Raw genomic sequence first — 16,087 nt, forward strand, 5'->3', positions numbered from 1 at the left:
CAACGGCCCCTTTATCCATCCTCAAAAGGAAGCCTCGCTTTAGCAGAGCTCGTCAGCGGCCATTCTAAGCTGAAGGTGCCTGCCCTCGTCAGATCGCAGACTGCTACACGGCTTAAGGCCCGGCAAGTACCAGCATGGGAGACTGGCTGGGAATCCCGGGTGCCGCTGGCTTTTTGCCAATGGCAGCTCCAACGGCCCCTTTATCCATCCTCAAAAGGAAGCCTCGCTTTAGCAGAGCTCGTCAGCGGCCATTCTAAGCTGAAGGTGCCTGCCCTCGTCAGATCGCAGACTGCTACACGGCTTAAGGCCCGGCAAGTACCAGCATGGGAGACTGGCTGGGAATCCCGGGTGCCGCTGGCTTTTTGCCAATGGCAGCTCCAACGGCCCCTTTATCCATCCTCAAAAGGAAGCCTCGCTTTAGCAGAGCTCGTCAGCGGCCATTCTAAGCTGAAGGTGCCTGCCCTCGTCAGATCGCAGACTGCTACACGGCTTAAGGCCCGGCAAGTACCAGCATGGGAGACTGGCTGGGAATCCCGGGTGCCGCTGGCTTTTTGCCAATGGCAGCTCCAACGGCCCCTTTATCCATCCTCAAAAGGAAGCCTCGCTTTAGCAGAGCTCGTCAGCGGCCATTCTAAGCTGAAGGTGCCTGCCCTCGTCAGATCGCAGACTGCTACACGGCTTAAGGCCCGGCAAGTACCAGCATGGGAGACTGGCTGGGAATCCCGGGTGCCGCTGGCTTTTTGCCAATGGCAGCTCCAACGGCCCCTTTATCCATCCTCAAAAGGAAGCCTCGCTTTAGCAGAGCTCGTCAGCGGCCATTCTAAGCTGAAGGTGCCTGCCCTCGTCAGATCGCAGACTGCTACACGGCTTAAGGCCCGGCAAGTACCAGCATGGGAGACTGGCTGGGAATCCCGGGTGCCGCTGGCTTTTTGCCAATGGCAGCTCCAACGGCCCCTTTATCCATCCTCAAAAGGAAGCCTCGCTTTAGCAGAGCTCGTCAGCGGCCATTCTAAGCTGAAGGTGCCTGCCCTCGTCAGATCGCAGACTGCTACACGGCTTAAGGCCCGGCAAGTACCAGCATGGGAGACTGGCTGGGAATCCCGGGTGCCGCTGGCTTTTTGCCAATGGCAGCTCCAACGGCCCCTTTATCCATCCTCAAAAGGAAGCCTCGCTTTAGCAGAGCTCGTCAGCGGCCATTCTAAGCTGAAGGTGCCTGCCCTCGTCAGATCGCAGACTGCTACACGGCTTAAGGCCCGGCAAGTACCAGCATGGGAGACTGGCTGGGAATCCCGGGTGCCGCTGGCTTTTTGCCAATGGCAGCTCCAACGGCCCCTTTATCCATCCTCAAAAGGAAGCCTCGCTTTAGCAGAGCTCGTCAGCGGCCATTCTAAGCTGAAGGTGCCTGCCCTCGTCAGATCGCAGACTGCTACACGGCTTAAGGCCCGGCAAGTACCAGCATGGGAGACTGGCTGGGAATCCCGGGTGCCGCTGGCTTTTTGCCAATGGCAGCTCCAACGGCCCCTTTATCCATCCTCAAAAGGAAGCCTCGCTTTAGCAGAGCTCGTCAGCGGCCATTCTAAGCTGAAGGTGCCTGCCCTCGTCAGATCGCAGACTGCTACACGGCTTAAGGCCCGGCAAGTACCAGCATGGGAGACTGGCTGGGAATCCCGGGTGCCGCTGGCTTTTTGCCAATGGCAGCTCCAACGGCCCCTTTATCCATCCTCAAAAGGAAGCCTCGCTTTAGCAGAGCTCGTCAGCGGCCATTCTAAGCTGAAGGTGCCTGCCCTCGTCAGATCGCAGACTGCTACACGGCTTAAGGCCCGGCAAGTACCAGCATGGGAGACTGGCTGGGAATCCCGGGTGCCGCTGGCTTTTTGCCAATGGCAGCTCCAACGGCCCCTTTATCCATCCTCAAAAGGAAGCCTCGCTTTAGCAGAGCTCGTCAGCGGCCATTCTAAGCTGAAGGTGCCTGCCCTCGTCAGATCGCAGACTGCTACACGGCTTAAGGCCCGGCAAGTACCAGCATGGGAGACTGGCTGGGAATCCCGGGTGCCGCTGGCTTTTTGCCAATGGCAGCTCCAACGGCCCCTTTATCCATCCTCAAAAGGAAGCCTCGCTTTAGCAGAGCTCGTCAGCGGCCATTCTAAGCTGAAGGTGCCTGCCCTCGTCAGATCGCAGACTGCTACACGGCTTAAGGCCCGGCAAGTACCAGCATGGGAGACTGGCTGGGAATCCCGGGTGCCGCTGGCTTTTTGCCAATGGCAGCTCCAACGGCCCCTTTATCCATCCTCAAAAGGAAGCCTCGCTTTAGCAGAGCTCGTCAGCGGCCATTCTAAGCTGAAGGTGCCTGCCCTCGTCAGATCGCAGACTGCTACACGGCTTAAGGCCCGGCAAGTACCAGCATGGGAGACTGGCTGGGAATCCCGGGTGCCGCTGGCTTTTTGCCAATGGCAGCTCCAACGGCCCCTTTATCCATCCTCAAAAGGAAGCCTCGCTTTAGCAGAGCTCGTCAGCGGCCATTCTAAGCTGAAGGTGCCTGCCCTCGTCAGATCGCAGACTGCTACACGGCTTAAGGCCCGGCAAGTACCAGCATGGGAGACTGGCTGGGAATCCCGGGTGCCGCTGGCTTTTTGCCAATGGCAGCTCCAACGGCCCCTTTATCCATCCTCAAAAGGAAGCCTCGCTTTAGCAGAGCTCGTCAGCGGCCATTCTAAGCTGAAGGTGCCTGCCCTCGTCAGATCGCAGACTGCTACACGGCTTAAGGCCCGGCAAGTACCAGCATGGGAGACTGGCTGGGAATCCCGGGTGCCGCTGGCTTTTTGCCAATGGCAGCTCCAACGGCCCCTTTATCCATCCTCAAAAGGAAGCCTCGCTTTAGCAGAGCTCGTCAGCGGCCATTCTAAGCTGAAGGTGCCTGCCCTCGTCAGATCGCAGACTGCTACACGGCTTAAGGCCCGGCAAGTACCAGCATGGGAGACTGGCTGGGAATCCCGGGTGCCGCTGGCTTTTTGCCAATGGCAGCTCCAACGGCCCCTTTATCCATCCTCAAAAGGAAGCCTCGCTTTAGCAGAGCTCGTCAGCGGCCATTCTAAGCTGAAGGTGCCTGCCCTCGTCAGATCGCAGACTGCTACACGGCTTAAGGCCCGGCAAGTACCAGCATGGGAGACTGGCTGGGAATCCCGGGTGCCGCTGGCTTTTTGCCAATGGCAGCTCCAACGGCCCCTTTATCCATCCTCAAAAGGAAGCCTCGCTTTAGCAGAGCTCGTCAGCGGCCATTCTAAGCTGAAGGTGCCTGCCCTCGTCAGATCGCAGACTGCTACACGGCTTAAGGCCCGGCAAGTACCAGCATGGGAGACTGGCTGGGAATCCCGGGTGCCGCTGGCTTTTTGCCAATGGCAGCTCCAACGGCCCCTTTATCCATCCTCAAAAGGAAGCCTCGCTTTAGCAGAGCTCGTCAGCGGCCATTCTAAGCTGAAGGTGCCTGCCCTCGTCAGATCGCAGACTGCTACACGGCTTAAGGCCCGGCAAGTACCAGCATGGGAGACTGGCTGGGAATCCCGGGTGCCGCTGGCTTTTTGCCAATGGCAGCTCCAACGGCCCCTTTATCCATCCTCAAAAGGAAGCCTCGCTTTAGCAGAGCTCGTCAGCGGCCATTCTAAGCTGAAGGTGCCTGCCCTCGTCAGATCGCAGACTGCTACACGGCTTAAGGCCCGGCAAGTACCAGCATGGGAGACTGGCTGGGAATCCCGGGTGCCGCTGGCTTTTTGCCAATGGCAGCTCCAACGGCCCCTTTATCCATCCTCAAAAGGAAGCCTCGCTTTAGCAGAGCTCGTCAGCGGCCATTCTAAGCTGAAGGTGCCTGCCCTCGTCAGATCGCAGACTGCTACACGGCTTAAGGCCCGGCAAGTACCAGCATGGGAGACTGGCTGGGAATCCCGGGTGCCGCTGGCTTTTTGCCAATGGCAGCTCCAACGGCCCCTTTATCCATCCTCAAAAGGAAGCCTCGCTTTAGCAGAGCTCGTCAGCGGCCATTCTAAGCTGAAGGTGCCTGCCCTCGTCAGATCGCAGACTGCTACACGGCTTAAGGCCCGGCAAGTACCAGCATGGGAGACTGGCTGGGAATCCCGGGTGCCGCTGGCTTTTTGCCAATGGCAGCTCCAACGGCCCCTTTATCCATCCTCAAAAGGAAGCCTCGCTTTAGCAGAGCTCGTCAGCGGCCATTCTAAGCTGAAGGTGCCTGCCCTCGTCAGATCGCAGACTGCTACACGGCTTAAGGCCCGGCAAGTACCAGCATGGGAGACTGGCTGGGAATCCCGGGTGCCGCTGGCTTTTTGCCAATGGCAGCTCCAACGGCCCCTTTATCCATCCTCAAAAGGAAGCCTCGCTTTAGCAGAGCTCGTCAGCGGCCATTCTAAGCTGAAGGTGCCTGCCCTCGTCAGATCGCAGACTGCTACACGGCTTAAGGCCCGGCAAGTACCAGCATGGGAGACTGGCTGGGAATCCCGGGTGCCGCTGGCTTTTTGCCAATGGCAGCTCCAACGGCCCCTTTATCCATCCTCAAAAGGAAGCCTCGCTTTAGCAGAGCTCGTCAGCGGCCATTCTAAGCTGAAGGTGCCTGCCCTCGTCAGATCGCAGACTGCTACACGGCTTAAGGCCCGGCAAGTACCAGCATGGGAGACTGGCTGGGAATCCCGGGTGCCGCTGGCTTTTTGCCAATGGCAGCTCCAACGGCCCCTTTATCCATCCTCAAAAGGAAGCCTCGCTTTAGCAGAGCTCGTCAGCGGCCATTCTAAGCTGAAGGTGCCTGCCCTCGTCAGATCGCAGACTGCTACACGGCTTAAGGCCCGGCAAGTACCAGCATGGGAGACTGGCTGGGAATCCCGGGTGCCGCTGGCTTTTTGCCAATGGCAGCTCCAACGGCCCCTTTATCCATCCTCAAAAGGAAGCCTCGCTTTAGCAGAGCTCGTCAGCGGCCATTCTAAGCTGAAGGTGCCTGCCCTCGTCAGATCGCAGACTGCTACACGGCTTAAGGCCCGGCAAGTACCAGCATGGGAGACTGGCTGGGAATCCCGGGTGCCGCTGGCTTTTTGCCAATGGCAGCTCCAACGGCCCCTTTATCCATCCTCAAAAGGAAGCCTCGCTTTAGCAGAGCTCGTCAGCGGCCATTCTAAGCTGAAGGTGCCTGCCCTCGTCAGATCGCAGACTGCTACACGGCTTAAGGCCCGGCAAGTACCAGCATGGGAGACTGGCTGGGAATCCCGGGTGCCGCTGGCTTTTTGCCAATGGCAGCTCCAACGGCCCCTTTATCCATCCTCAAAAGGAAGCCTCGCTTTAGCAGAGCTCGTCAGCGGCCATTCTAAGCTGAAGGTGCCTGCCCTCGTCAGATCGCAGACTGCTACACGGCTTAAGGCCCGGCAAGTACCAGCATGGGAGACTGGCTGGGAATCCCGGGTGCCGCTGGCTTTTTGCCAATGGCAGCTCCAACGGCCCCTTTATCCATCCTCAAAAGGAAGCCTCGCTTTAGCAGAGCTCGTCAGCGGCCATTCTAAGCTGAAGGTGCCTGCCCTCGTCAGATCGCAGACTGCTACACGGCTTAAGGCCCGGCAAGTACCAGCATGGGAGACTGGCTGGGAATCCCGGGTGCCGCTGGCTTTTTGCCAATGGCAGCTCCAACGGCCCCTTTATCCATCCTCAAAAGGAAGCCTCGCTTTAGCAGAGCTCGTCAGCGGCCATTCTAAGCTGAAGGTGCCTGCCCTCGTCAGATCGCAGACTGCTACACGGCTTAAGGCCCGGCAAGTACCAGCATGGGAGACTGGCTGGGAATCCCGGGTGCCGCTGGCTTTTTGCCAATGGCAGCTCCAACGGCCCCTTTATCCATCCTCAAAAGGAAGCCTCGCTTTAGCAGAGCTCGTCAGCGGCCATTCTAAGCTGAAGGTGCCTGCCCTCGTCAGATCGCAGACTGCTACACGGCTTAAGGCCCGGCAAGTACCAGCATGGGAGACTGGCTGGGAATCCCGGGTGCCGCTGGCTTTTTGCCAATGGCAGCTCCAACGGCCCCTTTATCCATCCTCAAAAGGAAGCCTCGCTTTAGCAGAGCTCGTCAGCGGCCATTCTAAGCTGAAGGTGCCTGCCCTCGTCAGATCGCAGACTGCTACACGGCTTAAGGCCCGGCAAGTACCAGCATGGGAGACTGGCTGGGAATCCCGGGTGCCGCTGGCTTTTTGCCAATGGCAGCTCCAACGGCCCCTTTATCCATCCTCAAAAGGAAGCCTCGCTTTAGCAGAGCTCGTCAGCGGCCATTCTAAGCTGAAGGTGCCTGCCCTCGTCAGATCGCAGACTGCTACACGGCTTAAGGCCCGGCAAGTACCAGCATGGGAGACTGGCTGGGAATCCCGGGTGCCGCTGGCTTTTTGCCAATGGCAGCTCCAACGGCCCCTTTATCCATCCTCAAAAGGAAGCCTCGCTTTAGCAGAGCTCGTCAGCGGCCATTCTAAGCTGAAGGTGCCTGCCCTCGTCAGATCGCAGACTGCTACACGGCTTAAGGCCCGGCAAGTACCAGCATGGGAGACTGGCTGGGAATCCCGGGTGCCGCTGGCTTTTTGCCAATGGCAGCTCCAACGGCCCCTTTATCCATCCTCAAAAGGAAGCCTCGCTTTAGCAGAGCTCGTCAGCGGCCATTCTAAGCTGAAGGTGCCTGCCCTCGTCAGATCGCAGACTGCTACACGGCTTAAGGCCCGGCAAGTACCAGCATGGGAGACTGGCTGGGAATCCCGGGTGCCGCTGGCTTTTTGCCAATGGCAGCTCCAACGGCCCCTTTATCCATCCTCAAAAGGAAGCCTCGCTTTAGCAGAGCTCGTCAGCGGCCATTCTAAGCTGAAGGTGCCTGCCCTCGTCAGATCGCAGACTGCTACACGGCTTAAGGCCCGGCAAGTACCAGCATGGGAGACTGGCTGGGAATCCCGGGTGCCGCTGGCTTTTTGCCAATGGCAGCTCCAACGGCCCCTTTATCCATCCTCAAAAGGAAGCCTCGCTTTAGCAGAGCTCGTCAGCGGCCATTCTAAGCTGAAGGTGCCTGCCCTCGTCAGATCGCAGACTGCTACACGGCTTAAGGCCCGGCAAGTACCAGCATGGGAGACTGGCTGGGAATCCCGGGTGCCGCTGGCTTTTTGCCAATGGCAGCTCCAACGGCCCCTTTATCCATCCTCAAAAGGAAGCCTCGCTTTAGCAGAGCTCGTCAGCGGCCATTCTAAGCTGAAGGTGCCTGCCCTCGTCAGATCGCAGACTGCTACACGGCTTAAGGCCCGGCAAGTACCAGCATGGGAGACTGGCTGGGAATCCCGGGTGCCGCTGGCTTTTTGCCAATGGCAGCTCCAACGGCCCCTTTATCCATCCTCAAAAGGAAGCCTCGCTTTAGCAGAGCTCGTCAGCGGCCATTCTAAGCTGAAGGTGCCTGCCCTCGTCAGATCGCAGACTGCTACACGGCTTAAGGCCCGGCAAGTACCAGCATGGGAGACTGGCTGGGAATCCCGGGTGCCGCTGGCTTTTTGCCAATGGCAGCTCCAACGGCCCCTTTATCCATCCTCAAAAGGAAGCCTCGCTTTAGCAGAGCTCGTCAGCGGCCATTCTAAGCTGAAGGTGCCTGCCCTCGTCAGATCGCAGACTGCTACACGGCTTAAGGCCCGGCAAGTACCAGCATGGGAGACTGGCTGGGAATCCCGGGTGCCGCTGGCTTTTTGCCAATGGCAGCTCCAACGGCCCCTTTATCCATCCTCAAAAGGAAGCCTCGCTTTAGCAGAGCTCGTCAGCGGCCATTCTAAGCTGAAGGTGCCTGCCCTCGTCAGATCGCAGACTGCTACACGGCTTAAGGCCCGGCAAGTACCAGCATGGGAGACTGGCTGGGAATCCCGGGTGCCGCTGGCTTTTTGCCAATGGCAGCTCCAACGGCCCCTTTATCCATCCTCAAAAGGAAGCCTCGCTTTAGCAGAGCTCGTCAGCGGCCATTCTAAGCTGAAGGTGCCTGCCCTCGTCAGATCGCAGACTGCTACACGGCTTAAGGCCCGGCAAGTACCAGCATGGGAGACTGGCTGGGAATCCCGGGTGCCGCTGGCTTTTTGCCAATGGCAGCTCCAACGGCCCCTTTATCCATCCTCAAAAGGAAGCCTCGCTTTAGCAGAGCTCGTCAGCGGCCATTCTAAGCTGAAGGTGCCTGCCCTCGTCAGATCGCAGACTGCTACACGGCTTAAGGCCCGGCAAGTACCAGCATGGGAGACTGGCTGGGAATCCCGGGTGCCGCTGGCTTTTTGCCAATGGCAGCTCCAACGGCCCCTTTATCCATCCTCAAAAGGAAGCCTCGCTTTAGCAGAGCTCGTCAGCGGCCATTCTAAGCTGAAGGTGCCTGCCCTCGTCAGATCGCAGACTGCTACACGGCTTAAGGCCCGGCAAGTACCAGCATGGGAGACTGGCTGGGAATCCCGGGTGCCGCTGGCTTTTTGCCAATGGCAGCTCCAACGGCCCCTTTATCCATCCTCAAAAGGAAGCCTCGCTTTAGCAGAGCTCGTCAGCGGCCATTCTAAGCTGAAGGTGCCTGCCCTCGTCAGATCGCAGACTGCTACACGGCTTAAGGCCCGGCAAGTACCAGCATGGGAGACTGGCTGGGAATCCCGGGTGCCGCTGGCTTTTTGCCAATGGCAGCTCCAACGGCCCCTTTATCCATCCTCAAAAGGAAGCCTCGCTTTAGCAGAGCTCGTCAGCGGCCATTCTAAGCTGAAGGTGCCTGCCCTCGTCAGATCGCAGACTGCTACACGGCTTAAGGCCCGGCAAGTACCAGCATGGGAGACTGGCTGGGAATCCCGGGTGCCGCTGGCTTTTTGCCAATGGCAGCTCCAACGGCCCCTTTATCCATCCTCAAAAGGAAGCCTCGCTTTAGCAGAGCTCGTCAGCGGCCATTCTAAGCTGAAGGTGCCTGCCCTCGTCAGATCGCAGACTGCTACACGGCTTAAGGCCCGGCAAGTACCAGCATGGGAGACTGGCTGGGAATCCCGGGTGCCGCTGGCTTTTTGCCAATGGCAGCTCCAACGGCCCCTTTATCCATCCTCAAAAGGAAGCCTCGCTTTAGCAGAGCTCGTCAGCGGCCATTCTAAGCTGAAGGTGCCTGCCCTCGTCAGATCGCAGACTGCTACACGGCTTAAGGCCCGGCAAGTACCAGCATGGGAGACTGGCTGGGAATCCCGGGTGCCGCTGGCTTTTTGCCAATGGCAGCTCCAACGGCCCCTTTATCCATCCTCAAAAGGAAGCCTCGCTTTAGCAGAGCTCGTCAGCGGCCATTCTAAGCTGAAGGTGCCTGCCCTCGTCAGATCGCAGACTGCTACACGGCTTAAGGCCCGGCAAGTACCAGCATGGGAGACTGGCTGGGAATCCCGGGTGCCGCTGGCTTTTTGCCAATGGCAGCTCCAACGGCCCCTTTATCCATCCTCAAAAGGAAGCCTCGCTTTAGCAGAGCTCGTCAGCGGCCATTCTAAGCTGAAGGTGCCTGCCCTCGTCAGATCGCAGACTGCTACACGGCTTAAGGCCCGGCAAGTACCAGCATGGGAGACTGGCTGGGAATCCCGGGTGCCGCTGGCTTTTTGCCAATGGCAGCTCCAACGGCCCCTTTATCCATCCTCAAAAGGAAGCCTCGCTTTAGCAGAGCTCGTCAGCGGCCATTCTAAGCTGAAGGTGCCTGCCCTCGTCAGATCGCAGACTGCTACACGGCTTAAGGCCCGGCAAGTACCAGCATGGGAGACTGGCTGGGAATCCCGGGTGCCGCTGGCTTTTTGCCAATGGCAGCTCCAACGGCCCCTTTATCCATCCTCAAAAGGAAGCCTCGCTTTAGCAGAGCTCGTCAGCGGCCATTCTAAGCTGAAGGTGCCTGCCCTCGTCAGATCGCAGACTGCTACACGGCTTAAGGCCCGGCAAGTACCAGCATGGGAGACTGGCTGGGAATCCCGGGTGCCGCTGGCTTTTTGCCAATGGCAGCTCCAACGGCCCCTTTATCCATCCTCAAAAGGAAGCCTCGCTTTAGCAGAGCTCGTCAGCGGCCATTCTAAGCTGAAGGTGCCTGCCCTCGTCAGATCGCAGACTGCTACACGGCTTAAGGCCCGGCAAGTACCAGCATGGGAGACTGGCTGGGAATCCCGGGTGCCGCTGGCTTTTTGCCAATGGCAGCTCCAACGGCCCCTTTATCCATCCTCAAAAGGAAGCCTCGCTTTAGCAGAGCTCGTCAGCGGCCATTCTAAGCTGAAGGTGCCTGCCCTCGTCAGATCGCAGACTGCTACACGGCTTAAGGCCCGGCAAGTACCAGCATGGGAGACTGGCTGGGAATCCCGGGTGCCGCTGGCTTTTTGCCAATGGCAGCTCCAACGGCCCCTTTATCCATCCTCAAAAGGAAGCCTCGCTTTAGCAGAGCTCGTCAGCGGCCATTCTAAGCTGAAGGTGCCTGCCCTCGTCAGATCGCAGACTGCTACACGGCTTAAGGCCCGGCAAGTACCAGCATGGGAGACTGGCTGGGAATCCCGGGTGCCGCTGGCTTTTTGCCAATGGCAGCTCCAACGGCCCCTTTATCCATCCTCAAAAGGAAGCCTCGCTTTAGCAGAGCTCGTCAGCGGCCATTCTAAGCTGAAGGTGCCTGCCCTCGTCAGATCGCAGACTGCTACACGGCTTAAGGCCCGGCAAGTACCAGCATGGGAGACTGGCTGGGAATCCCGGGTGCCGCTGGCTTTTTGCCAATGGCAGCTCCAACGGCCCCTTTATCCATCCTCAAAAGGAAGCCTCGCTTTAGCAGAGCTCGTCAGCGGCCATTCTAAGCTGAAGGTGCCTGCCCTCGTCAGATCGCAGACTGCTACACGGCTTAAGGCCCGGCAAGTACCAGCATGGGAGACTGGCTGGGAATCCCGGGTGCCGCTGGCTTTTTGCCAATGGCAGCTCCAACGGCCCCTTTATCCATCCTCAAAAGGAAGCCTCGCTTTAGCAGAGCTCGTCAGCGGCCATTCTAAGCTGAAGGTGCCTGCCCTCGTCAGATCGCAGACTGCTACACGGCTTAAGGCCCGGCAAGTACCAGCATGGGAGACTGGCTGGGAATCCCGGGTGCCGCTGGCTTTTTGCCAATGGCAGCTCCAACGGCCCCTTTATCCATCCTCAAAAGGAAGCCTCGCTTTAGCAGAGCTCGTCAGCGGCCATTCTAAGCTGAAGGTGCCTGCCCTCGTCAGATCGCAGACTGCTACACGGCTTAAGGCCCGGCAAGTACCAGCATGGGAGACTGGCTGGGAATCCCGGGTGCCGCTGGCTTTTTGCCAATGGCAGCTCCAACGGCCCCTTTATCCATCCTCAAAAGGAAGCCTCGCTTTAGCAGAGCTCGTCAGCGGCCATTCTAAGCTGAAGGTGCCTGCCCTCGTCAGATCGCAGACTGCTACACGGCTTAAGGCCCGGCAAGTACCAGCATGGGAGACTGGCTGGGAATCCCGGGTGCCGCTGGCTTTTTGCCAATGGCAGCTCCAACGGCCCCTTTATCCATCCTCAAAAGGAAGCCTCGCTTTAGCAGAGCTCGTCAGCGGCCATTCTAAGCTGAAGGTGCCTGCCCTCGTCAGATCGCAGACTGCTACACGGCTTAAGGCCCGGCAAGTACCAGCATGGGAGACTGGCTGGGAATCCCGGGTGCCGCTGGCTTTTTGCCAATGGCAGCTCCAACGGCCCCTTTATCCATCCTCAAAAGGAAGCCTCGCTTTAGCAGAGCTCGTCAGCGGCCATTCTAAGCTGAAGGTGCCTGCCCTCGTCAGATCGCAGACTGCTACACGGCTTAAGGCCCGGCAAGTACCAGCATGGGAGACTGGCTGGGAATCCCGGGTGCCGCTGGCTTTTTGCCAATGGCAGCTCCAACGGCCCCTTTATCCATCCTCAAAAGGAAGCCTCGCTTTAGCAGAGCTCGTCAGCGGCCATTCTAAGCTGAAGGTGCCTGCCCTCGTCAGATCGCAGACTGCTACACGGCTTAAGGCCCGGCAAGTACCAGCATGGGAGACTGGCTGGGAATCCCGGGTGCCGCTGGCTTTTTGCCAATGGCAGCTCCAACGGCCCCTTTATCCATCCTCAAAAGGAAGCCTCGCTTTAGCAGAGCTCGTCAGCGGCCATTCTAAGCTGAAGGTGCCTGCCCTCGTCAGATCGCAGACTGCTACACGGCTTAAGGCCCGGCAAGTACCAGCATGGGAGACTGGCTGGGAATCCCGGGTGCCGCTGGCTTTTTGCCAATGGCAGCTCCAACGGCCCCTTTATCCATCCTCAAAAGGAAGCCTCGCTTTAGCAGAGCTCGTCAGCGGCCATTCTAAGCTGAAGGTGCCTGCCCTCGTCAGATCGCAGACTGCTACACGGCTTAAGGCCCGGCAAGTACCAGCATGGGAGACTGGCTGGGAATCCCGGGTGCCGCTGGCTTTTTGCCAATGGCAGCTCCAACGGCCCCTTTATCCATCCTCAAAAGGAAGCCTCGCTTTAGCAGAGCTCGTCAGCGGCCATTCTAAGCTGAAGGTGCCTGCCCTCGTCAGATCGCAGACTGCTACACGGCTTAAGGCCCGGCAAGTACCAGCATGGGAGACTGGCTGGGAATCCCGGGTGCCGCTGGCTTTTTGCCAATGGCAGCTCCAACGGCCCCTTTATCCATCCTCAAAAGGAAGCCTCGCTTTAGCAGAGCTCGTCAGCGGCCATTCTAAGCTGAAGGTGCCTGCCCTCGTCAGATCGCAGACTGCTACACGGCTTAAGGCCCGGCAAGTACCAGCATGGGAGACTGGCTGGGAATCCCGGGTGCCGCTGGCTTTTTGCCAATGGCAGCTCCAACGGCCCCTTTATCCATCCTCAAAAGGAAGCCTCGCTTTAGCAGAGCTCGTCAGCGGCCATTCTAAGCTGAAGGTGCCTGCCCTCGTCAGATCGCAGACTGCTACACGGCTTAAGGCCCGGCAAGTACCAGCATGGGAGACTGGCTGGGAATCCCGGGTGCCGCTGGCTTTTTGCCAATGGCAGCTCCAACGGCCCCTTTATCCATCCTCAAAAGGAAGCCTCGCTTTAGCAGAGCTCGTCAGCGGCCATTCTAAGCTGAAGGTGCCTGCCCTCGTCAGATCGCAGACTGCTACACGGCTTAAGGCCCGGCAAGTACCAGCATGGGAGACTGGCTGGGAATCCCGGGTGCCGCTGGCTTTTTGCCAATGGCAGCTCCAACGGCCCCTTTATCCATCCTCAAAAGGAAGCCTCGCTTTAGCAGAGCTCGTCAGCGGCCATTCTAAGCTGAAGGTGCCTGCCCTCGTCAGATCGCAGACTGCTACACGGCTTAAGGCCCGGCAAGTACCAGCATGGGAGACTGGCTGGGAATCCCGGGTGCCGCTGGCTTTTTGCCAATGGCAGCTCCAACGGCCCCTTTATCCATCCTCAAAAGGAAGCCTCGCTTTAGCAGAGCTCGTCAGCGGCCATTCTAAGCTGAAGGTGCCTGCCCTCGTCAGATCGCAGACTGCTACACGGCTTAAGGCCCGGCAAGTACCAGCATGGGAGACTGGCTGGGAATCCCGGGTGCCGCTGGCTTTTTGCCAATGGCAGCTCCAACGGCCCCTTTATCCATCCTCAAAAGGAAGCCTCGCTTTAGCAGAGCTCGTCAGCGGCCATTCTAAGCTGAAGGTGCCTGCCCTCGTCAGATCGCAGACTGCTACACGGCTTAAGGCCCGGCAAGTACCAGCATGGGAGACTGGCTGGGAATCCCGGGTGCCGCTGGCTTTTTGCCAATGGCAGCTCCAACGGCCCCTTTATCCATCCTCAAAAGGAAGCCTCGCTTTAGCAGAGCTCGTCAGCGGCCATTCTAAGCTGAAGGTGCCTGCCCTCGTCAGATCGCAGACTGCTACACGGCTTAAGGCCCGGCAAGTACCAGCATGGGAGACTGGCTGGGAATCCCGGGTGCCGCTGGCTTTTTGCCAATGGCAGCTCCAACGGCCCCTTTATCCATCCTCAAAAGGAAGCCTCGCTTTAGCAGAGCTCGTCAGCGGCCATTCTAAGCTGAAGGTGCCTGCCCTCGTCAGATCGCAGACTGCTACACGGCTTAAGGCCCGGCAAGTACCAGCATGGGAGACTGGCTGGGAATCCCGGGTGCCGCTGGCTTTTTGCCAATGGCAGCTCCAACGGCCCCTTTATCCATCCTCAAAAGGAAGCCTCGCTTTAGCAGAGCTCGTCAGCGGCCATTCTAAGCTGAAGGTGCCTGCCCTCGTCAGATCGCAGACTGCTACACGGCTTAAGGCCCGGCAAGTACCAGCATGGGAGACTGGCTGGGAATCCCGGGTGCCGCTGGCTTTTTGCCAATGGCAGCTCCAACGGCCCCTTTATCCATCCTCAAAAGGAAGCCTCGCTTTAGCAGAGCTCGTCAGCGGCCATTCTAAGCTGAAGGTGCCTGCCCTCGTCAGATCGCAGACTGCTACACGGCTTAAGGCCCGGCAAGTACCAGCATGGGAGACTGGCTGGGAATCCCGGGTGCCGCTGGCTTTTTGCCAATGGCAGCTCCAACGGCCCCTTTATCCATCCTCAAAAGGAAGCCTCGCTTTAGCAGAGCTCGTCAGCGGCCATTCTAAGCTGAAGGTGCCTGCCCTCGTCAGATCGCAGACTGCTACACGGCTTAAGGCCCGGCAAGTACCAGCATGGGAGACTGGCTGGGAATCCCGGGTGCCGCTGGCTTTTTGCCAATGGCAGCTCCAACGGCCCCTTTATCCATCCTCAAAAGGAAGCCTCGCTTTAGCAGAGCTCGTCAGCGGCCATTCTAAGCTGAAGGTGCCTGCCCTCGTCAGATCGCAGACTGCTACACGGCTTAAGGCCCGGCAAGTACCAGCATGGGAGACTGGCTGGGAATCCCGGGTGCCGCTGGCTTTTTGCCAATGGCAGCTCCAACGGCCCCTTTATCCATCCTCAAAAGGAAGCCTCGCTTTAGCAGAGCTCGTCAGCGGCCATTCTAAGCTGAAGGTGCCTGCCCTCGTCAGATCGCAGACTGCTACACGGCTTAAGGCCCGGCAAGTACCAGCATGGGAGACTGGCTGGGAATCCCGGGTGCCGCTGGCTTTTTGCCAATGGCAGCTCCAACGGCCCCTTTATCCATCCTCAAAAGGAAGCCTCGCTTTAGCAGAGCTCGTCAGCGGCCATTCTAAGCTGAAGGTGCCTGCCCTCGTCAGATCGCAGACTGCTACACGGCTTAAGGCCCGGCAAGTACCAGCATGGGAGACTGGCTGGGAATCCCGGGTGCCGCTGGCTTTTTGCCAATGGCAGCTCCAACGGCCCCTTTATCCATCCTCAAAAGGAAGCCTCGCTTTAGCAGAGCTCGTCAGCGGCCATTCTAAGCTGAAGGTGCCTGCCCTCGTCAGATCGCAGACTGCTACACGGCTTAAGGCCCGGCAAGTACCAGCATGGGAGACTGGCTGGGAATCCCGGGTGCCGCTGGCTTTTTGCCAATGGCAGCTCCAACGGCCCCTTTATCCATCCTCAAAAGGAAGCCTCGCTTTAGCAGAGCTCGTCAGCGGCCATTCTAAGCTGAAGGTGCCTGCCCTCGTCAGATCGCAGACTGCTACACGGCTTAAGGCCCGGCAAGTACCAGCATGGGAGACTGGCTGGGAATCCCGGGTGCCGCTGGCTTTTTGCCAATGGCAGCTCCAACGGCCCCTTTATCCATCCTCAAAAGGAAGCCTCGCTTTAGCAGAGCTCGTCAGCGGCCATTCTAAGCTGAAGGTGCCTGCCCTCGTCAGATCGCAGACTGCTACACGGCTTAAGGCCCGGCAAGTACCAGCATGGGAGACTGGCTGGGAATCCCGGGTGCCGCTGGCTTTTTGCCAATGGCAGCTCCAACGGCCCCTTTATCCATCCTCAAAAGGAAGCCTCGCTTTAGCAGAGCTCGTCAGCGGCCATTCTAAGCTGAAGGTGCCTGCCCTCGTCAGATCGCAGACTGCTACACGGCTTAAGGCCCGGCAAGTACCAGCATGGGAGACTGGCTGGGAATCCCGGGTGCCGCTGGCTTTTTGCCAATGGCAGCTCCAACGGCCCCTTTATCCATCCT

At 58.7% G+C, this 16,087-nt stretch overlaps 85 pseudogenes; all 85 read left to right on the forward strand.

The window, feature by feature from the left end:
• The first annotated feature begins 51 nt into the window (after window positions 1-51).
• LOC138776078 (5S ribosomal RNA) lies at window positions 52-171 on the forward strand (annotated as a pseudogene).
• Window positions 172-240: 69 nt separating this feature from the next.
• On the forward strand, window positions 241-360 carry LOC138776080 (5S ribosomal RNA; annotated as a pseudogene).
• A 69-nt stretch (window positions 361-429) lies between these two features.
• On the forward strand, window positions 430-549 carry LOC138776081 (5S ribosomal RNA; annotated as a pseudogene).
• A 69-nt stretch (window positions 550-618) lies between these two features.
• LOC138776082 (5S ribosomal RNA) lies at window positions 619-738 on the forward strand (annotated as a pseudogene).
• Window positions 739-807: 69 nt separating this feature from the next.
• Window positions 808-927, forward strand: LOC138776083 (5S ribosomal RNA; annotated as a pseudogene).
• A 69-nt stretch (window positions 928-996) lies between these two features.
• Window positions 997-1,116, forward strand: LOC138776084 (5S ribosomal RNA; annotated as a pseudogene).
• A 69-nt stretch (window positions 1,117-1,185) lies between these two features.
• On the forward strand, window positions 1,186-1,305 carry LOC138776085 (5S ribosomal RNA; annotated as a pseudogene).
• A 69-nt stretch (window positions 1,306-1,374) lies between these two features.
• On the forward strand, window positions 1,375-1,494 carry LOC138776086 (5S ribosomal RNA; annotated as a pseudogene).
• Window positions 1,495-1,563: 69 nt separating this feature from the next.
• LOC138776087 (5S ribosomal RNA) lies at window positions 1,564-1,683 on the forward strand (annotated as a pseudogene).
• A 69-nt stretch (window positions 1,684-1,752) lies between these two features.
• Window positions 1,753-1,872, forward strand: LOC138776089 (5S ribosomal RNA; annotated as a pseudogene).
• A 69-nt stretch (window positions 1,873-1,941) lies between these two features.
• On the forward strand, window positions 1,942-2,061 carry LOC138776090 (5S ribosomal RNA; annotated as a pseudogene).
• Window positions 2,062-2,130: 69 nt separating this feature from the next.
• LOC138776091 (5S ribosomal RNA) lies at window positions 2,131-2,250 on the forward strand (annotated as a pseudogene).
• A 69-nt stretch (window positions 2,251-2,319) lies between these two features.
• On the forward strand, window positions 2,320-2,439 carry LOC138776092 (5S ribosomal RNA; annotated as a pseudogene).
• Window positions 2,440-2,508: 69 nt separating this feature from the next.
• Window positions 2,509-2,628, forward strand: LOC138776093 (5S ribosomal RNA; annotated as a pseudogene).
• A 69-nt stretch (window positions 2,629-2,697) lies between these two features.
• Window positions 2,698-2,817, forward strand: LOC138776094 (5S ribosomal RNA; annotated as a pseudogene).
• A 69-nt stretch (window positions 2,818-2,886) lies between these two features.
• LOC138776096 (5S ribosomal RNA) lies at window positions 2,887-3,006 on the forward strand (annotated as a pseudogene).
• A 69-nt stretch (window positions 3,007-3,075) lies between these two features.
• On the forward strand, window positions 3,076-3,195 carry LOC138776097 (5S ribosomal RNA; annotated as a pseudogene).
• Window positions 3,196-3,264: 69 nt separating this feature from the next.
• LOC138776098 (5S ribosomal RNA) lies at window positions 3,265-3,384 on the forward strand (annotated as a pseudogene).
• Window positions 3,385-3,453: 69 nt separating this feature from the next.
• Window positions 3,454-3,573, forward strand: LOC138776099 (5S ribosomal RNA; annotated as a pseudogene).
• Window positions 3,574-3,642: 69 nt separating this feature from the next.
• On the forward strand, window positions 3,643-3,762 carry LOC138776101 (5S ribosomal RNA; annotated as a pseudogene).
• Window positions 3,763-3,831: 69 nt separating this feature from the next.
• Window positions 3,832-3,951, forward strand: LOC138776102 (5S ribosomal RNA; annotated as a pseudogene).
• Window positions 3,952-4,020: 69 nt separating this feature from the next.
• On the forward strand, window positions 4,021-4,140 carry LOC138776103 (5S ribosomal RNA; annotated as a pseudogene).
• Window positions 4,141-4,209: 69 nt separating this feature from the next.
• On the forward strand, window positions 4,210-4,329 carry LOC138776104 (5S ribosomal RNA; annotated as a pseudogene).
• A 69-nt stretch (window positions 4,330-4,398) lies between these two features.
• On the forward strand, window positions 4,399-4,518 carry LOC138776105 (5S ribosomal RNA; annotated as a pseudogene).
• Window positions 4,519-4,587: 69 nt separating this feature from the next.
• Window positions 4,588-4,707, forward strand: LOC138776106 (5S ribosomal RNA; annotated as a pseudogene).
• Window positions 4,708-4,776: 69 nt separating this feature from the next.
• LOC138776107 (5S ribosomal RNA) lies at window positions 4,777-4,896 on the forward strand (annotated as a pseudogene).
• Window positions 4,897-4,965: 69 nt separating this feature from the next.
• Window positions 4,966-5,085, forward strand: LOC138776108 (5S ribosomal RNA; annotated as a pseudogene).
• Window positions 5,086-5,154: 69 nt separating this feature from the next.
• Window positions 5,155-5,274, forward strand: LOC138776109 (5S ribosomal RNA; annotated as a pseudogene).
• A 69-nt stretch (window positions 5,275-5,343) lies between these two features.
• On the forward strand, window positions 5,344-5,463 carry LOC138776110 (5S ribosomal RNA; annotated as a pseudogene).
• A 69-nt stretch (window positions 5,464-5,532) lies between these two features.
• On the forward strand, window positions 5,533-5,652 carry LOC138776113 (5S ribosomal RNA; annotated as a pseudogene).
• A 69-nt stretch (window positions 5,653-5,721) lies between these two features.
• Window positions 5,722-5,841, forward strand: LOC138776114 (5S ribosomal RNA; annotated as a pseudogene).
• A 69-nt stretch (window positions 5,842-5,910) lies between these two features.
• Window positions 5,911-6,030, forward strand: LOC138776115 (5S ribosomal RNA; annotated as a pseudogene).
• Window positions 6,031-6,099: 69 nt separating this feature from the next.
• LOC138776116 (5S ribosomal RNA) lies at window positions 6,100-6,219 on the forward strand (annotated as a pseudogene).
• Window positions 6,220-6,288: 69 nt separating this feature from the next.
• On the forward strand, window positions 6,289-6,408 carry LOC138776117 (5S ribosomal RNA; annotated as a pseudogene).
• A 69-nt stretch (window positions 6,409-6,477) lies between these two features.
• On the forward strand, window positions 6,478-6,597 carry LOC138776118 (5S ribosomal RNA; annotated as a pseudogene).
• Window positions 6,598-6,666: 69 nt separating this feature from the next.
• Window positions 6,667-6,786, forward strand: LOC138776119 (5S ribosomal RNA; annotated as a pseudogene).
• A 69-nt stretch (window positions 6,787-6,855) lies between these two features.
• LOC138776120 (5S ribosomal RNA) lies at window positions 6,856-6,975 on the forward strand (annotated as a pseudogene).
• Window positions 6,976-7,044: 69 nt separating this feature from the next.
• Window positions 7,045-7,164, forward strand: LOC138776121 (5S ribosomal RNA; annotated as a pseudogene).
• A 69-nt stretch (window positions 7,165-7,233) lies between these two features.
• LOC138776122 (5S ribosomal RNA) lies at window positions 7,234-7,353 on the forward strand (annotated as a pseudogene).
• A 69-nt stretch (window positions 7,354-7,422) lies between these two features.
• On the forward strand, window positions 7,423-7,542 carry LOC138776124 (5S ribosomal RNA; annotated as a pseudogene).
• A 69-nt stretch (window positions 7,543-7,611) lies between these two features.
• On the forward strand, window positions 7,612-7,731 carry LOC138776125 (5S ribosomal RNA; annotated as a pseudogene).
• Window positions 7,732-7,800: 69 nt separating this feature from the next.
• On the forward strand, window positions 7,801-7,920 carry LOC138776126 (5S ribosomal RNA; annotated as a pseudogene).
• A 69-nt stretch (window positions 7,921-7,989) lies between these two features.
• Window positions 7,990-8,109, forward strand: LOC138776127 (5S ribosomal RNA; annotated as a pseudogene).
• Window positions 8,110-8,178: 69 nt separating this feature from the next.
• LOC138776128 (5S ribosomal RNA) lies at window positions 8,179-8,298 on the forward strand (annotated as a pseudogene).
• A 69-nt stretch (window positions 8,299-8,367) lies between these two features.
• Window positions 8,368-8,487, forward strand: LOC138776130 (5S ribosomal RNA; annotated as a pseudogene).
• A 69-nt stretch (window positions 8,488-8,556) lies between these two features.
• LOC138776131 (5S ribosomal RNA) lies at window positions 8,557-8,676 on the forward strand (annotated as a pseudogene).
• A 69-nt stretch (window positions 8,677-8,745) lies between these two features.
• LOC138776132 (5S ribosomal RNA) lies at window positions 8,746-8,865 on the forward strand (annotated as a pseudogene).
• Window positions 8,866-8,934: 69 nt separating this feature from the next.
• On the forward strand, window positions 8,935-9,054 carry LOC138776133 (5S ribosomal RNA; annotated as a pseudogene).
• A 69-nt stretch (window positions 9,055-9,123) lies between these two features.
• On the forward strand, window positions 9,124-9,243 carry LOC138776134 (5S ribosomal RNA; annotated as a pseudogene).
• A 69-nt stretch (window positions 9,244-9,312) lies between these two features.
• LOC138776136 (5S ribosomal RNA) lies at window positions 9,313-9,432 on the forward strand (annotated as a pseudogene).
• Window positions 9,433-9,501: 69 nt separating this feature from the next.
• LOC138776137 (5S ribosomal RNA) lies at window positions 9,502-9,621 on the forward strand (annotated as a pseudogene).
• A 69-nt stretch (window positions 9,622-9,690) lies between these two features.
• On the forward strand, window positions 9,691-9,810 carry LOC138776138 (5S ribosomal RNA; annotated as a pseudogene).
• A 69-nt stretch (window positions 9,811-9,879) lies between these two features.
• On the forward strand, window positions 9,880-9,999 carry LOC138776139 (5S ribosomal RNA; annotated as a pseudogene).
• Window positions 10,000-10,068: 69 nt separating this feature from the next.
• Window positions 10,069-10,188, forward strand: LOC138776140 (5S ribosomal RNA; annotated as a pseudogene).
• Window positions 10,189-10,257: 69 nt separating this feature from the next.
• Window positions 10,258-10,377, forward strand: LOC138776141 (5S ribosomal RNA; annotated as a pseudogene).
• Window positions 10,378-10,446: 69 nt separating this feature from the next.
• LOC138776142 (5S ribosomal RNA) lies at window positions 10,447-10,566 on the forward strand (annotated as a pseudogene).
• A 69-nt stretch (window positions 10,567-10,635) lies between these two features.
• On the forward strand, window positions 10,636-10,755 carry LOC138776143 (5S ribosomal RNA; annotated as a pseudogene).
• Window positions 10,756-10,824: 69 nt separating this feature from the next.
• Window positions 10,825-10,944, forward strand: LOC138776144 (5S ribosomal RNA; annotated as a pseudogene).
• Window positions 10,945-11,013: 69 nt separating this feature from the next.
• Window positions 11,014-11,133, forward strand: LOC138776145 (5S ribosomal RNA; annotated as a pseudogene).
• Window positions 11,134-11,202: 69 nt separating this feature from the next.
• Window positions 11,203-11,322, forward strand: LOC138776147 (5S ribosomal RNA; annotated as a pseudogene).
• Window positions 11,323-11,391: 69 nt separating this feature from the next.
• Window positions 11,392-11,511, forward strand: LOC138776148 (5S ribosomal RNA; annotated as a pseudogene).
• A 69-nt stretch (window positions 11,512-11,580) lies between these two features.
• Window positions 11,581-11,700, forward strand: LOC138776149 (5S ribosomal RNA; annotated as a pseudogene).
• A 69-nt stretch (window positions 11,701-11,769) lies between these two features.
• LOC138776150 (5S ribosomal RNA) lies at window positions 11,770-11,889 on the forward strand (annotated as a pseudogene).
• Window positions 11,890-11,958: 69 nt separating this feature from the next.
• On the forward strand, window positions 11,959-12,078 carry LOC138776151 (5S ribosomal RNA; annotated as a pseudogene).
• A 69-nt stretch (window positions 12,079-12,147) lies between these two features.
• LOC138776152 (5S ribosomal RNA) lies at window positions 12,148-12,267 on the forward strand (annotated as a pseudogene).
• A 69-nt stretch (window positions 12,268-12,336) lies between these two features.
• On the forward strand, window positions 12,337-12,456 carry LOC138776153 (5S ribosomal RNA; annotated as a pseudogene).
• A 69-nt stretch (window positions 12,457-12,525) lies between these two features.
• Window positions 12,526-12,645, forward strand: LOC138776154 (5S ribosomal RNA; annotated as a pseudogene).
• Window positions 12,646-12,714: 69 nt separating this feature from the next.
• LOC138776155 (5S ribosomal RNA) lies at window positions 12,715-12,834 on the forward strand (annotated as a pseudogene).
• Window positions 12,835-12,903: 69 nt separating this feature from the next.
• LOC138776156 (5S ribosomal RNA) lies at window positions 12,904-13,023 on the forward strand (annotated as a pseudogene).
• Window positions 13,024-13,092: 69 nt separating this feature from the next.
• LOC138776159 (5S ribosomal RNA) lies at window positions 13,093-13,212 on the forward strand (annotated as a pseudogene).
• A 69-nt stretch (window positions 13,213-13,281) lies between these two features.
• LOC138776160 (5S ribosomal RNA) lies at window positions 13,282-13,401 on the forward strand (annotated as a pseudogene).
• Window positions 13,402-13,470: 69 nt separating this feature from the next.
• Window positions 13,471-13,590, forward strand: LOC138776161 (5S ribosomal RNA; annotated as a pseudogene).
• A 69-nt stretch (window positions 13,591-13,659) lies between these two features.
• LOC138776162 (5S ribosomal RNA) lies at window positions 13,660-13,779 on the forward strand (annotated as a pseudogene).
• A 69-nt stretch (window positions 13,780-13,848) lies between these two features.
• LOC138776163 (5S ribosomal RNA) lies at window positions 13,849-13,968 on the forward strand (annotated as a pseudogene).
• Window positions 13,969-14,037: 69 nt separating this feature from the next.
• LOC138776164 (5S ribosomal RNA) lies at window positions 14,038-14,157 on the forward strand (annotated as a pseudogene).
• Window positions 14,158-14,226: 69 nt separating this feature from the next.
• LOC138776165 (5S ribosomal RNA) lies at window positions 14,227-14,346 on the forward strand (annotated as a pseudogene).
• A 69-nt stretch (window positions 14,347-14,415) lies between these two features.
• Window positions 14,416-14,535, forward strand: LOC138776166 (5S ribosomal RNA; annotated as a pseudogene).
• Window positions 14,536-14,604: 69 nt separating this feature from the next.
• LOC138776167 (5S ribosomal RNA) lies at window positions 14,605-14,724 on the forward strand (annotated as a pseudogene).
• Window positions 14,725-14,793: 69 nt separating this feature from the next.
• On the forward strand, window positions 14,794-14,913 carry LOC138776168 (5S ribosomal RNA; annotated as a pseudogene).
• A 69-nt stretch (window positions 14,914-14,982) lies between these two features.
• Window positions 14,983-15,102, forward strand: LOC138776170 (5S ribosomal RNA; annotated as a pseudogene).
• Window positions 15,103-15,171: 69 nt separating this feature from the next.
• LOC138776171 (5S ribosomal RNA) lies at window positions 15,172-15,291 on the forward strand (annotated as a pseudogene).
• Window positions 15,292-15,360: 69 nt separating this feature from the next.
• Window positions 15,361-15,480, forward strand: LOC138776172 (5S ribosomal RNA; annotated as a pseudogene).
• Window positions 15,481-15,549: 69 nt separating this feature from the next.
• Window positions 15,550-15,669, forward strand: LOC138776174 (5S ribosomal RNA; annotated as a pseudogene).
• Window positions 15,670-15,738: 69 nt separating this feature from the next.
• Window positions 15,739-15,858, forward strand: LOC138776175 (5S ribosomal RNA; annotated as a pseudogene).
• Window positions 15,859-15,927: 69 nt separating this feature from the next.
• On the forward strand, window positions 15,928-16,047 carry LOC138776176 (5S ribosomal RNA; annotated as a pseudogene).
• Window positions 16,048-16,087: the final 40 nt, after the last annotated feature.

This window comes from Dendropsophus ebraccatus, unplaced genomic scaffold (genome assembly GCF_027789765.1).
Source record: "Dendropsophus ebraccatus isolate aDenEbr1 unplaced genomic scaffold, aDenEbr1.pat pat_scaffold_418_ctg1, whole genome shotgun sequence".
Classification (NCBI taxonomy): domain Eukaryota; kingdom Metazoa; phylum Chordata; class Amphibia; order Anura; family Hylidae; genus Dendropsophus; species Dendropsophus ebraccatus.